We start from the raw sequence: 10,003 nt of genomic DNA, 5'->3' as shown, positions 1-10,003 counted from the left end.
CCTAGGAAGAGTGGGTTAACTGCCTTGTTCAGGGGCAGAACGACAGATTTTTACCTTGTCACCTCGGGAATTTGATCTACCAACCTTTCGGTTATAGGATTAGCATTGAAAACATGACCAGCGGTCGGGAAATCATGTTATAAAGTGGCTGTAGACAACTTTAAAAACGTTTAAATTAATAAAATGACAGTAAAACAGTTCATCTATTTGTTTGCTGAGTAATAGTCTGAAATTCACCTTTGATGGTGAACTTTCTGTACTGCTACCATTTTCTCCCCAGTCATTTTCATTCAGGCGCTGGTGCAATGAATTTGTTTATTTTAGAATGCTTTTGCATTTAATTATTAAGCTATCCTAACCTCTGTTATCTTCAACCTAGCTTATGGGTACACTCGCAATGGCCGCAATCATTGACATGAATGAGGAGGCCCATTCTATTCACTCTATTTCTATGGGCTACACACCATCATAAACAGAGGAGGAGTTTGGCTCGACACAGGCATGCTCTGGTCTCCACAGCATGGGGAAGGAGACTTGGATAAGGCAGGAATGAGAGAAGGTCTTACCTCCCTTGGAATTGTAGTGCTTTACTGGAAGGTCCTTAGTCGGCAGGGGAATGCACAGAGAGACAAAGACGGTAGGAGAGGGAGGAGTGGAGATGTCAATGTGACACAGTGGAGAAAAGAAAGTGACACAGCAGAAAATGACTGGGTGAGCTTCCATGAAGAGGAGAATGTAAGTCTTTAAGAGGCAACATGAACACAGTTAATTGAATCAGTGATTCATTCAAATGTGAAATATGTGCATTTGGTAAAAGAGAGCAAAGGAGAGAGACAGAAAGAAGAACATTAGCCAGAAGAAAGAGAGAGGAAAACAAAAAGTCAAGGAACCCTTGGTGTGTGAACAGTCACCCAGTCCCTAGATAGATCCTTCAACAGTATCTCATCATGGTGAACCTGGACCTGAGGTCTCTCACCCTGCCGGTGGGCATCATCCGTATGTTGGAGGTGGTCCTCACCTGTATCACCTTCAGTCTGGTGGCCTCGGCAGGCCATGTGCTCTCCACACACTGGGACTGGTGCATGTTCACCTGGTGCTTCTGCTGCTTCTTCTCCCTCTTCATCCTCATCATGGAGTTCACCAGCTTCAGCGCCAAGGTGGGGGATGTTTACTGTCTGGATTTGTTGGAATAGATTGGTGGGAGGGGAATTTGTGGCTCACGTGTATCGTAGCTTATGTGTATCTGTCTTATATATTTCTAATGTCTATTTCTATTGTAAAGCAGTAGTAGCAGTTGCACGTTTTTCAGGAAAACATATTTTTCATGAAAACTTTTGGCCCTAGACATAACCTTTCCTCACATCTCCCCTCCTCATCATCTCAAGGTGCCCATCTCCTGGGATGACTTCACCACGGCCTTCGCCGTGCTGGCCGCACTAATGTGTTTCACCTCCTCCGTCATCTACCCCACCTTCTTCACCTGCCCCACCTGCTACCGCCAGATTGCCGCCACCGTCAGCTCCCTACTCTGTTTCGGAGTGTACGCCGGCGAGGTGGTGTTGGCCCGCCTCCGGCCCGGTGGTGAGATCAGTGGCTTCCTGTCCACTGTCCCGGGCCTCCTGAAGATCCTGGAGACTCTGCTGGCCTGTATTATCTTCACGTCGCTGGATCCGGCAAGGTTTCTGTTTCATCCGGGACTGCAGTGGTGCGTGGCGGTTTATTCCCTCTGCTTCATCTTTGCACTCGTCATCATCTTCCTCACCGTCGGTCAGCTGCTGTCGCTCTTCCCCTTCTCGTTTGACAAACTGCTCACGGTCTATAATATTCTGGCCACCATGATGTACATGACTGCCACGGTCATCTGGCCGCTGTATAGTTTCGAGAACAACCCCGGCCCGTTCCGTGTTCCCCTGTCCCTGGGACAATCTGGTTGTGGTGACGTTCATGACCGTGATCAACCTGGTGATCTATATTTTGGATACGATCTACTCGATAAAGGTGGTCTTCTTCACATTGGATGAGGAATAGGCCAGATTCTCAGGAACCTTCACTCCAACTTTTCCAGAACCGGTCAATGACTGACACACTATCATATTGCACGGAGAAAATACTGTTTACTGAATAAGACACTCCAGCACGTTGGTCATCTTGATTCTCCACATATGGTTGAAAAGATCCATTTCATTTCTAGAGAATGAAGAGTTTATTTTCAAATCAATGACTGAGAGCTTGGAAGAAGAACATTTGCAGAACGTTGGCAGGACATTTGTTGATGTCTTTTGCCTCAGACACGTGGAAGATATTTAGTTATTCCTATAACACTGTAAATGAACTCTTATTGCAGATGAGGATTCTACAGGCAAGGACACACTGTTTATCACTTGTAGCTATTAAAGTGTGCAGTAGGAAGCTGAGTTAATGATTGATCGTATCGATTTCATAGAAATTAAAAACGACAAAACTTTGGATCCTGATGCAAATACAATATGAATGTCTAATTCCGTTGGGCCAAAGGCACTAGCAGCACTTTGTTTTCTGCCAATTGCAAAGGACTGTGATCTTATATTCATGTTGACCACTTCTTTCTTGGTTGTTAGACATGTTCTCTTGTTGTACTGCTAGTTGGCTCACTAACTGCCAGATAGTTGATTACCTGCTGAAGTGCTATGTGGACTGCACACTAAAAACAAATGGTTCTACAGTATATAATGCCAATTAATAGTTATTTGGCTCATAACAATAGTGTATCCTATTTTGGTACTATATAGAACCCTTTTTTGAAGGTTCCATAAAGAACCATGTTCACAAGGTTATAAATGGAACTATTATGGTACTATAAAGAAACCTTTCCTAAGGTTCTAAAAATAACTTTAAAAAAAGTTCTACATAGCACCAAAAAGGGTTCCGCTATCATTGCAACCCTTTTCGGTGCTATAAAGAACCCTTTTTAATGGTTATTTATAGAACCTTTATGGCGAATGGTTATATTAAATTAAGAACCTTTCTCAATCTCAAAGGTTGTACAAAGAACCCTTTGAAGAACCAGAAAGAGATATTTATTCTGGTTAGACATATACTGTTAAAATTCCATAGGTGTTGTTGAATCAGGTGTGGTAGCTCTGGAACAGCTGGGGTTCTTTGAGGAGAGAATTGAGAACTGCTGGTTTAGGTATTTTTAAAAGATTGGAGTTGGAAGGGGACTCAACTCAAGAACTGATCTTTCATTATGATGTTGACCTTTTCTTACAAGCCCATAGAATAGGGAGAGGTAATCAGAGAAAGTTTGTGTACAGGACAGGGGTCCTTCTCCATTGAAGTGTACCATCTTTCAGATGCAGACATAGGGTGCATTCAAAATGTCCAGTAGTGCACTATATAGGGAATAGGGTGCCATTTCGGAAGCATCCATAGACACTTCATTCTGTCTGCTTTTGAATGGGCTTGACGATTATATCCTCAAATTCATGAAAACACAGTCATGTAAGATATATAAAAACTGATATTTGTGTTTGTGGATGAATTTACTTCTGTTAGATGCTTTTCATTAACCTCTATGGGATCGGTGACCCACCCTCAGGATGGTTGAGTAAATGTGCGCTAATGTGATTAGCATGACATTGTAAGTAATAAGAACATTTCCCAGGACATAGACATATCTTATATGGGCTGAAAGCTTAAATTATTGTTAATCTAACTGCACTGTCCAATTTACAGTAGCTATTACAGTGAAATAATACCATGCTATTGTTTGAGTGCACAGTTATGTACTTAAAAATGTATCAATAAACCAGTTAGGCACATTTGGGCAGACTTGACACAACATTTTGAACAGTAATGCAATGGTTCATTGGATCAGTATAAAACTTTGCACATACACTGCTGCTGTCTAGTGGCCAAAATCTAAAGTGCTCCTGGACTCCTACGTGATATGATGGCCTTTCTATTGCATTTCAAAGTTGATGGGACAAAAAATAATAATTGAAAACTCATTTTTTTCTTTGTATTATCTTTTAACAGATCTAATGTGTTATATTCTCTAAATTAATTTCACATTTCCACAAACTTCAACGTGTTTCCTTTCAAATATGCATATCCTTGCTTCAGGTCCTGAGCTACAGGCAGTTAGATTTGGGTATGTCATTTTAGGCAAAAATGTAAAACAATTTGCCTACAAAATACTTGCATAGCGTATAGCAATGATTGACAACCAAAATCTACAGCAACATGCTAACAATAGAGATGTGTGAATGATTAATGACACACATGAACCTTTGTTCCCTATCAGCTCACTGTATGATTGAACCAGAGAGTGTGGGACAAGGGCTGTGCAACTCAAACAAATGTTTAGATATATATAGATTGTGTAAAATGTATCATTAAGAAAAGGGAATCGTGTCAGTTCTTGTCATTGTCTATCTGCAACAGTCCTACTGTTTCACGTCATTCGTTACACTCCCTGGTGTGATCATGTTAATCATTACCCAAAGGTTGTGTTGATGTGGGTTGCTAGGCTGTGTTGCCATTTGTAGTTTATGACTCAATAACAATAGACCTACTGATCAACATAACGAACTTGAAAATAGCAGAAGTGATACTGTATTTTGCTCAATAAAAAGAAGTGACAGATTTCACAGTTGTAACTTCTGTCAACTGAAGCGTGAGCTAAATACTGGCTCAATCACATGACTGAGAATAAAACAATCTGACTCTCATTGTACTTCTGAAAAGTTTAATTAAGTTTGATGTATAAACCAATCTGGAGCGAAGATAGATTTTGAATATATGTCATTAGAGAGAAAAGGGCTTGTCCTTGCAGCATTGTCTATTGTCAAATAAAAATGATTTGTCATATGCACAGGATTCAGTGAAATGTAAACAGTACAGTGAAATGTAAACAGTACAGTGAAATGTAAACAGTACAGTGAAATGTAAACAGTACAGTGAAATGTAAACAGTACAGTGAAATGTAAACAGTACAGTGAAATGTAAACAGTACAGTGAAATGCTTCCAAGCTCTCCTGTCAGCTATTGTTGTTCTTCTGAATCGACAAAGACTGAGTTTTTTTCTGTTGTTGCTGTGTTTGAGCCGCTACAGTTAGTTTACATGCAAAATGTTGGGGAAGTGAGGTTTTGTGGTTTGTGCATAATGTGACTGACCGGACTCTACCTTGGATCATTTCTACAGAAGGCTACTCCGAATGACAAAGAGCAGGTAATAGTCCTAGGAAGTAAAAAGTTAGCAAAACTATGAGGTACTTAAGTTGGGACTAAAGACTTATGATTTATGGATACACTTCATTTCTCATAACTATGGACACACTTTCAAGGTGCATACTTGGACATCAGATGTGCAAATTAATGTGAACGTTTTTCAAAGAAAATGTTCACAGAATCCTTCTGTCTGGCTGGAAAAAGTAATTTTTTACAGATCTATTTCTTTAGAAATGCGATCAAGTTCACAATACATGACAGTCAAACAACTGTGCCTGCAGCCAAGGACCAAGGGTCAGTGGCAGCCAATAAATGATGATATCATATATAATCAGACCTGCCTGCAGGCTATTTCAAGAAAGAAATTGAAACTAAATGTGGTATTTCCTCAGGCCATTCTTTTTTGGTCCTTTCTCTCCTCTTTGGCCTCTCTTTTCTCCTCTTTGGTCTGTCCTTTCTCTCCTCTTTGGTCTGTCCTTTCTCTCCTCTTTGGTCTGTCCTTTCTCTCTGTCCTCTTTTCGGTCTGTCCTTTCTCTCCTCTTCGGTCTGTCCTTCTCCTCTTTGGTCTATCTTTTCTCTCCTCTTTGGTCTGTCCTTTCTCTCCTCTTTGGTCTGTCCTTTCTCTCCTCTTTGGTCTGTCTTTCTCTCCTCTTTGGTCTTTTCTCTCCTCTTTGATCTGTCCTTTCTCTCCTCTTTGGTCTATCCTTTCTCTCCTCTTTGGTCTATCTGTCCTTTCTCTCCTCTTTGGTCTGTCCTTTCTCTCCTCTTTGGTCTGTCCTTTCTCTCCTTTCCGGTCTGTCCTTTCTCTCCTCTTTCTGTCCTTTCTCTCCTCTTTGGTCTATCTTTTCTCTCCTCTTTGGTCTGTCCTTTCTCTCCTCTTTGGTCTGTCCTTTCTCTCCTCTTTGGTCTGTCCTTTCTCTCCTTCTCCTCTTTGGTCTGTCCTTTCTCTCCTCTTTGGTCCTTATCTTTTCTCTCCTCTTTCTTTGGTCTTTCTCTCCTCTTTGTCTGTCCTTTCTCTCCTCTTTGGTCTGTCCTTTCTCTCCTCTTTGGTCTGTCCTTTCTCTCCTCTTTGGTCTGTCCTTTCTCTCCTCTTCGGTCTGTCCTTTCTCTCCTCTTTGGTCCATCCTTTCTCTCCTCTTTGGTCTGTCCCTTCTCTCCTCTTTGGTCTGTCCTTTCTTTCCTCTTTGGTCTGTCCTTTCTCTCTCTTTGGTCTGTCCTTTCTCTCCTCTTTCTGGTCTGTCCTTTCTCTCCTCTTTGGTCTGTCCTTTCTTCCTCTTTGGTCTCCTCTTTGGTCTTTTGTCCTTTCTCTGTCCTTTCTTTGGTCTCCTTTCTCTCCTCTTGGTCCGTTTTCTCTCCTCTTTGGTCTGTCCTTTCTCTCCTCTTTGGTCTGTCCTTTCTCTCCTCTTTGGTCTGTCCTTTCTTTCCTCTTCGGTCTGTCCTTTCTCTCCTCTTTGGTCCGTCCTTTCTCTCCTCTTTATCTGTCCTTTCTCTCCTCTTTGGTCTGTCCTTTCTCTCCTCTTTGGTCTGTCCTTTCTCTCCTCTTTCTGTCCTTTCTTTCCCTCTTTGTCTGTCCTTTCTCTCCTCTTTGGTCTGTCCTTTCTCTCCTCTCCTTTTGGTCTGTCCTTTCTCTCCTCTTTGATCTGTCCTTTCTCTCCTCTTTGGTCTGTCCTTTCTTTCCTCTTTGGTCTGTCCTTTCTCTCCTCTTTGGTCTGTCCATCTGTCCTTTCTCTCCTCTTTGGTCTGTCCTTTCTCTCCTCTTTGGTCTGTCCTTTCTCTCCTCTTTGGTCTGTCCTTTCTCTCCTCTTTGGTCTGTCCTTTCTCTCCTCTTTGGTCTGTCCTTTCTCTCCTCTTTGGTCTGTCCTTTCTTTCCTCTTTGGTCTGTCCTTTCTCTCCTCTTCGTCTATCCTTTCTCTCCTCTTTGGTCTGTCCTTTCTCTCCTCTTCGGTCTGTCCTTTCTCTCCTCTTCGTCTGTCCTTTCTCTCCTCTTTGGTCTGTCCTTTCTCTCCTCCTCTTTTCCTCTTCGGTCTGTCCTTTCTCTCCTCTTCGGTCTGTCCTCTTTGGTCCGTGTCCTTTTCTCCTCTTCTGGTCTGTCCTTTTTCTCCTCTTCCTTTCTCTCCTCTTTGGTCTGTCCTTTCTTTCCTCTTTGGTCTGTCCTTTCTCTCCTCTGTCCTTTCCTCTTTGGTCCGTCCTTTCTCTCCTCTTTGTCCTTTCTCTCCTCTTCCTTTCGGTCTGTCCTTTCTCTCCTCTTTGGTCTGTCCTTTCTCTCCTCTTTCTTTCCTCTTTGGTCTGTCCTTTCTCTCCTCTTTCGTCTGTCCTTTCTCTCCTCTTTGGTCTGTCCTTTCTCTCCTCTTTGGTCTGTCCTTTCTTTCCTCTTTGGTCTGTCCTTTCTTTCTCTTTGGTCTCTTTCTCTCCTCCTTTCTTTCTCTCCTCTTCGTCTGTCCTTTTTGGTCTCTCCTCTTCGTCTGTCCTTTCTCTCCTCTTTGGTCTGTCCTTTCTTTCCTCTTTCTTCCTTTCTCTCCTCTTTGGTCCGTCCTTTCTTTCCGTCTGTCCTTTCTTTCCTCTTCGTCTGTCCTGTCCCTTTCTCTCCTCTTTTCTTTCCTCTTTGGTTTGTCATTTCGCTCCTCTTTGGTCCTGAGCACACTTGTCAATGGAAACTTTGATTCATGTATACATTACACTGTGAACAGCAGCTCTGATACCTCCATGGGACCAGGTTGATGCGAATAAATCAGCTTTGTGTCCGGAATTCTCTTTGTCTGTCTGGGACGTTGGGTGTGGGGGAGGCAGGTGTGCAAAGAAAAAAACTAGTATCTCCAAAAAGTCCATTTTTTGCAGTTGTTTTCAGATCTAATACCATTGAGTCTTGGAAGTTGACACAGTGTTTCGGATGTTTTTAATTGATCCTTGAGCCATAAAACATTTACAACATATGCATGGCAATGACTACTTTCAATTTATGTAAAATAATCCAAATGAACAAAAATGTAGATAGAAGGCTTTTCAGGGCAGCCCTTGGTGTGTAGGGATGGACTTATGCTGGGGCATTTTACATGGGTAAGGGAGTTGCCTGAACCTTTGGACACAAAGGAGGTCGGTCATAGGTCGAGAGAAAACTGACTGTCCCTTGCTGCCTGTGTGTTCTGAGTGAACCTGTCCAGCATAATCAAGGTTGGGGAGTAATGGAGTAATTTCCCCAGTCCCTGGCACTGAAAAACATCCCCACACCATGATGCTGCCACCACCATGCTTTACCGTTGGGATGGTGCCAGGTTTTCTCCAGGCGTGACGCTTGGCATTCAGGCCAAAGAGTTCAATCTTGGTTTTATCAGACCAGAGAATCTTGTTTCTCATGGTCCTAGAGTCCTTTAGGTGCCTTTTGACAAACTTCAAGCGGGCTGACATTTGCCTTTTACTGAGGAGTGGCTTCCGTCTGGCCACTCTACCATTAAGGCCTGCTTGGTGGAATGCTGCAGAAATGGTTGTCCTTCTGGAAGGTTCTCCCATCACCACAGAGGAACTCTGGAGCTCTGTCAGAGTAACCATCGGGTTCTTGGTCACCTCCCTGACCAAGGCCCTTCTCCCCCGATTGCTCAGTTTGGCCGGGCGACCAGCTCTAGGAAGAGTCTTGGTGGTTCCAAACTTCTTCCATTTAAGAATGATGGAGGACACTGTTCTTGGGGACCTTCAATGCTGCATACATTTTTTCATACCCTTCCCCAGATCTCGACACAATCCTGTCTTAGAGCTCTACTAATAATTCCTTTGGCCTCACGGCTTGTGTTTTGCTCTGACATGCACAGTCAACTGTGGGACCTTATCCAGACAGTGTGCCTTTCTAAATCATGTCCAATCAATTGAATTTACCACAGGTGTACTCAAATCAAGTTGTAGAAACATCTCAAGAATGATGACTGGAAACAGGATGCACCTGAGCTCAATTTCAAATCTCATAGCAAAGGGTCTGAATGATTATGTAAATAAGGTATTTCTAAAAACCTGTTTTCATTTGTCATTATGGGTTACTGTGTGTAGATTGATGAGGAAATGTTTTTATTTAATCTATTTTAGAAAAAGGCTGTAATGTAACAAAATGTGTAAAAAGTCAAAGGGTCTGAATATTTTCTGAATGCACTGTAAGCACTTATTACATGTAACAGATTACAGAAAAACTGTAACTGTAATCTGGCACGTTATCAGCTAAATTATTGTAATCAGATTACAAATACCTTTGAAAAACTAAAAGATTTCTTCTAGGATTACTTTAAAATTCAGAAACGATGTCTCTGAAAACATACATTATGACACCTTTCTGTTTTCTCGATGATACTCAAATCAGCATTGAAAAAAGGTGCAAAATTAAGTTTGGTTCCGCCTGAGCGAGTCTGACCACATGTCAGAGACCACTATGATGACTCACCAAATGCATTTTATAGATTGTGGGAAAAGAGCAGGAATAGGCTTTGTAGGCTACAGTCCAAGCTATGTCTTCCAATGGTGTGACTGTTGTCGTCATGCAAAGATTATACATCCAATTTGACTATAGCTCAGCTTTCAACACCATTGTGCCCACCATCACTATGCTAAGAACCCTGGGATTAAAAACCTCCCTCTGCAACTGGATCCTGGACTTCCTGACCAGCTGCCCCCAGGTGGTGAGGGTAGGCAACAAAACATCCACCATGCTGATTCTCAACACTGGGCTGATCGTGACTACAGGAAGGCCCGATCCACATCAATGGGGCTGTTGTGGAGCAGGTTGTGAGTTTCAAGTTCCTCGGTGTCCACATCACTA

At 42.4% G+C, this 10,003-nt stretch overlaps 1 pseudogene; it reads left to right on the top strand.

Moving 5' to 3' along the window:
* The first annotated feature begins 652 nt into the window (after positions 1–652).
* Positions 653–3,717, top strand: LOC124029767 (annotated as a pseudogene).
* Positions 3,718–10,003: the final 6,286 nt, after the last annotated feature.

The sequence above is a fragment of the Oncorhynchus gorbuscha genome, unplaced genomic scaffold, assembly GCF_021184085.1.
Source record: "Oncorhynchus gorbuscha isolate QuinsamMale2020 ecotype Even-year unplaced genomic scaffold, OgorEven_v1.0 Un_scaffold_7608, whole genome shotgun sequence".
Taxonomy (NCBI): domain Eukaryota; kingdom Metazoa; phylum Chordata; class Actinopteri; order Salmoniformes; family Salmonidae; genus Oncorhynchus; species Oncorhynchus gorbuscha.
The sequence above is the reverse complement of the archived record's forward strand: the minus strand, read 5'-3'. Positions and strand labels throughout refer to the sequence as shown.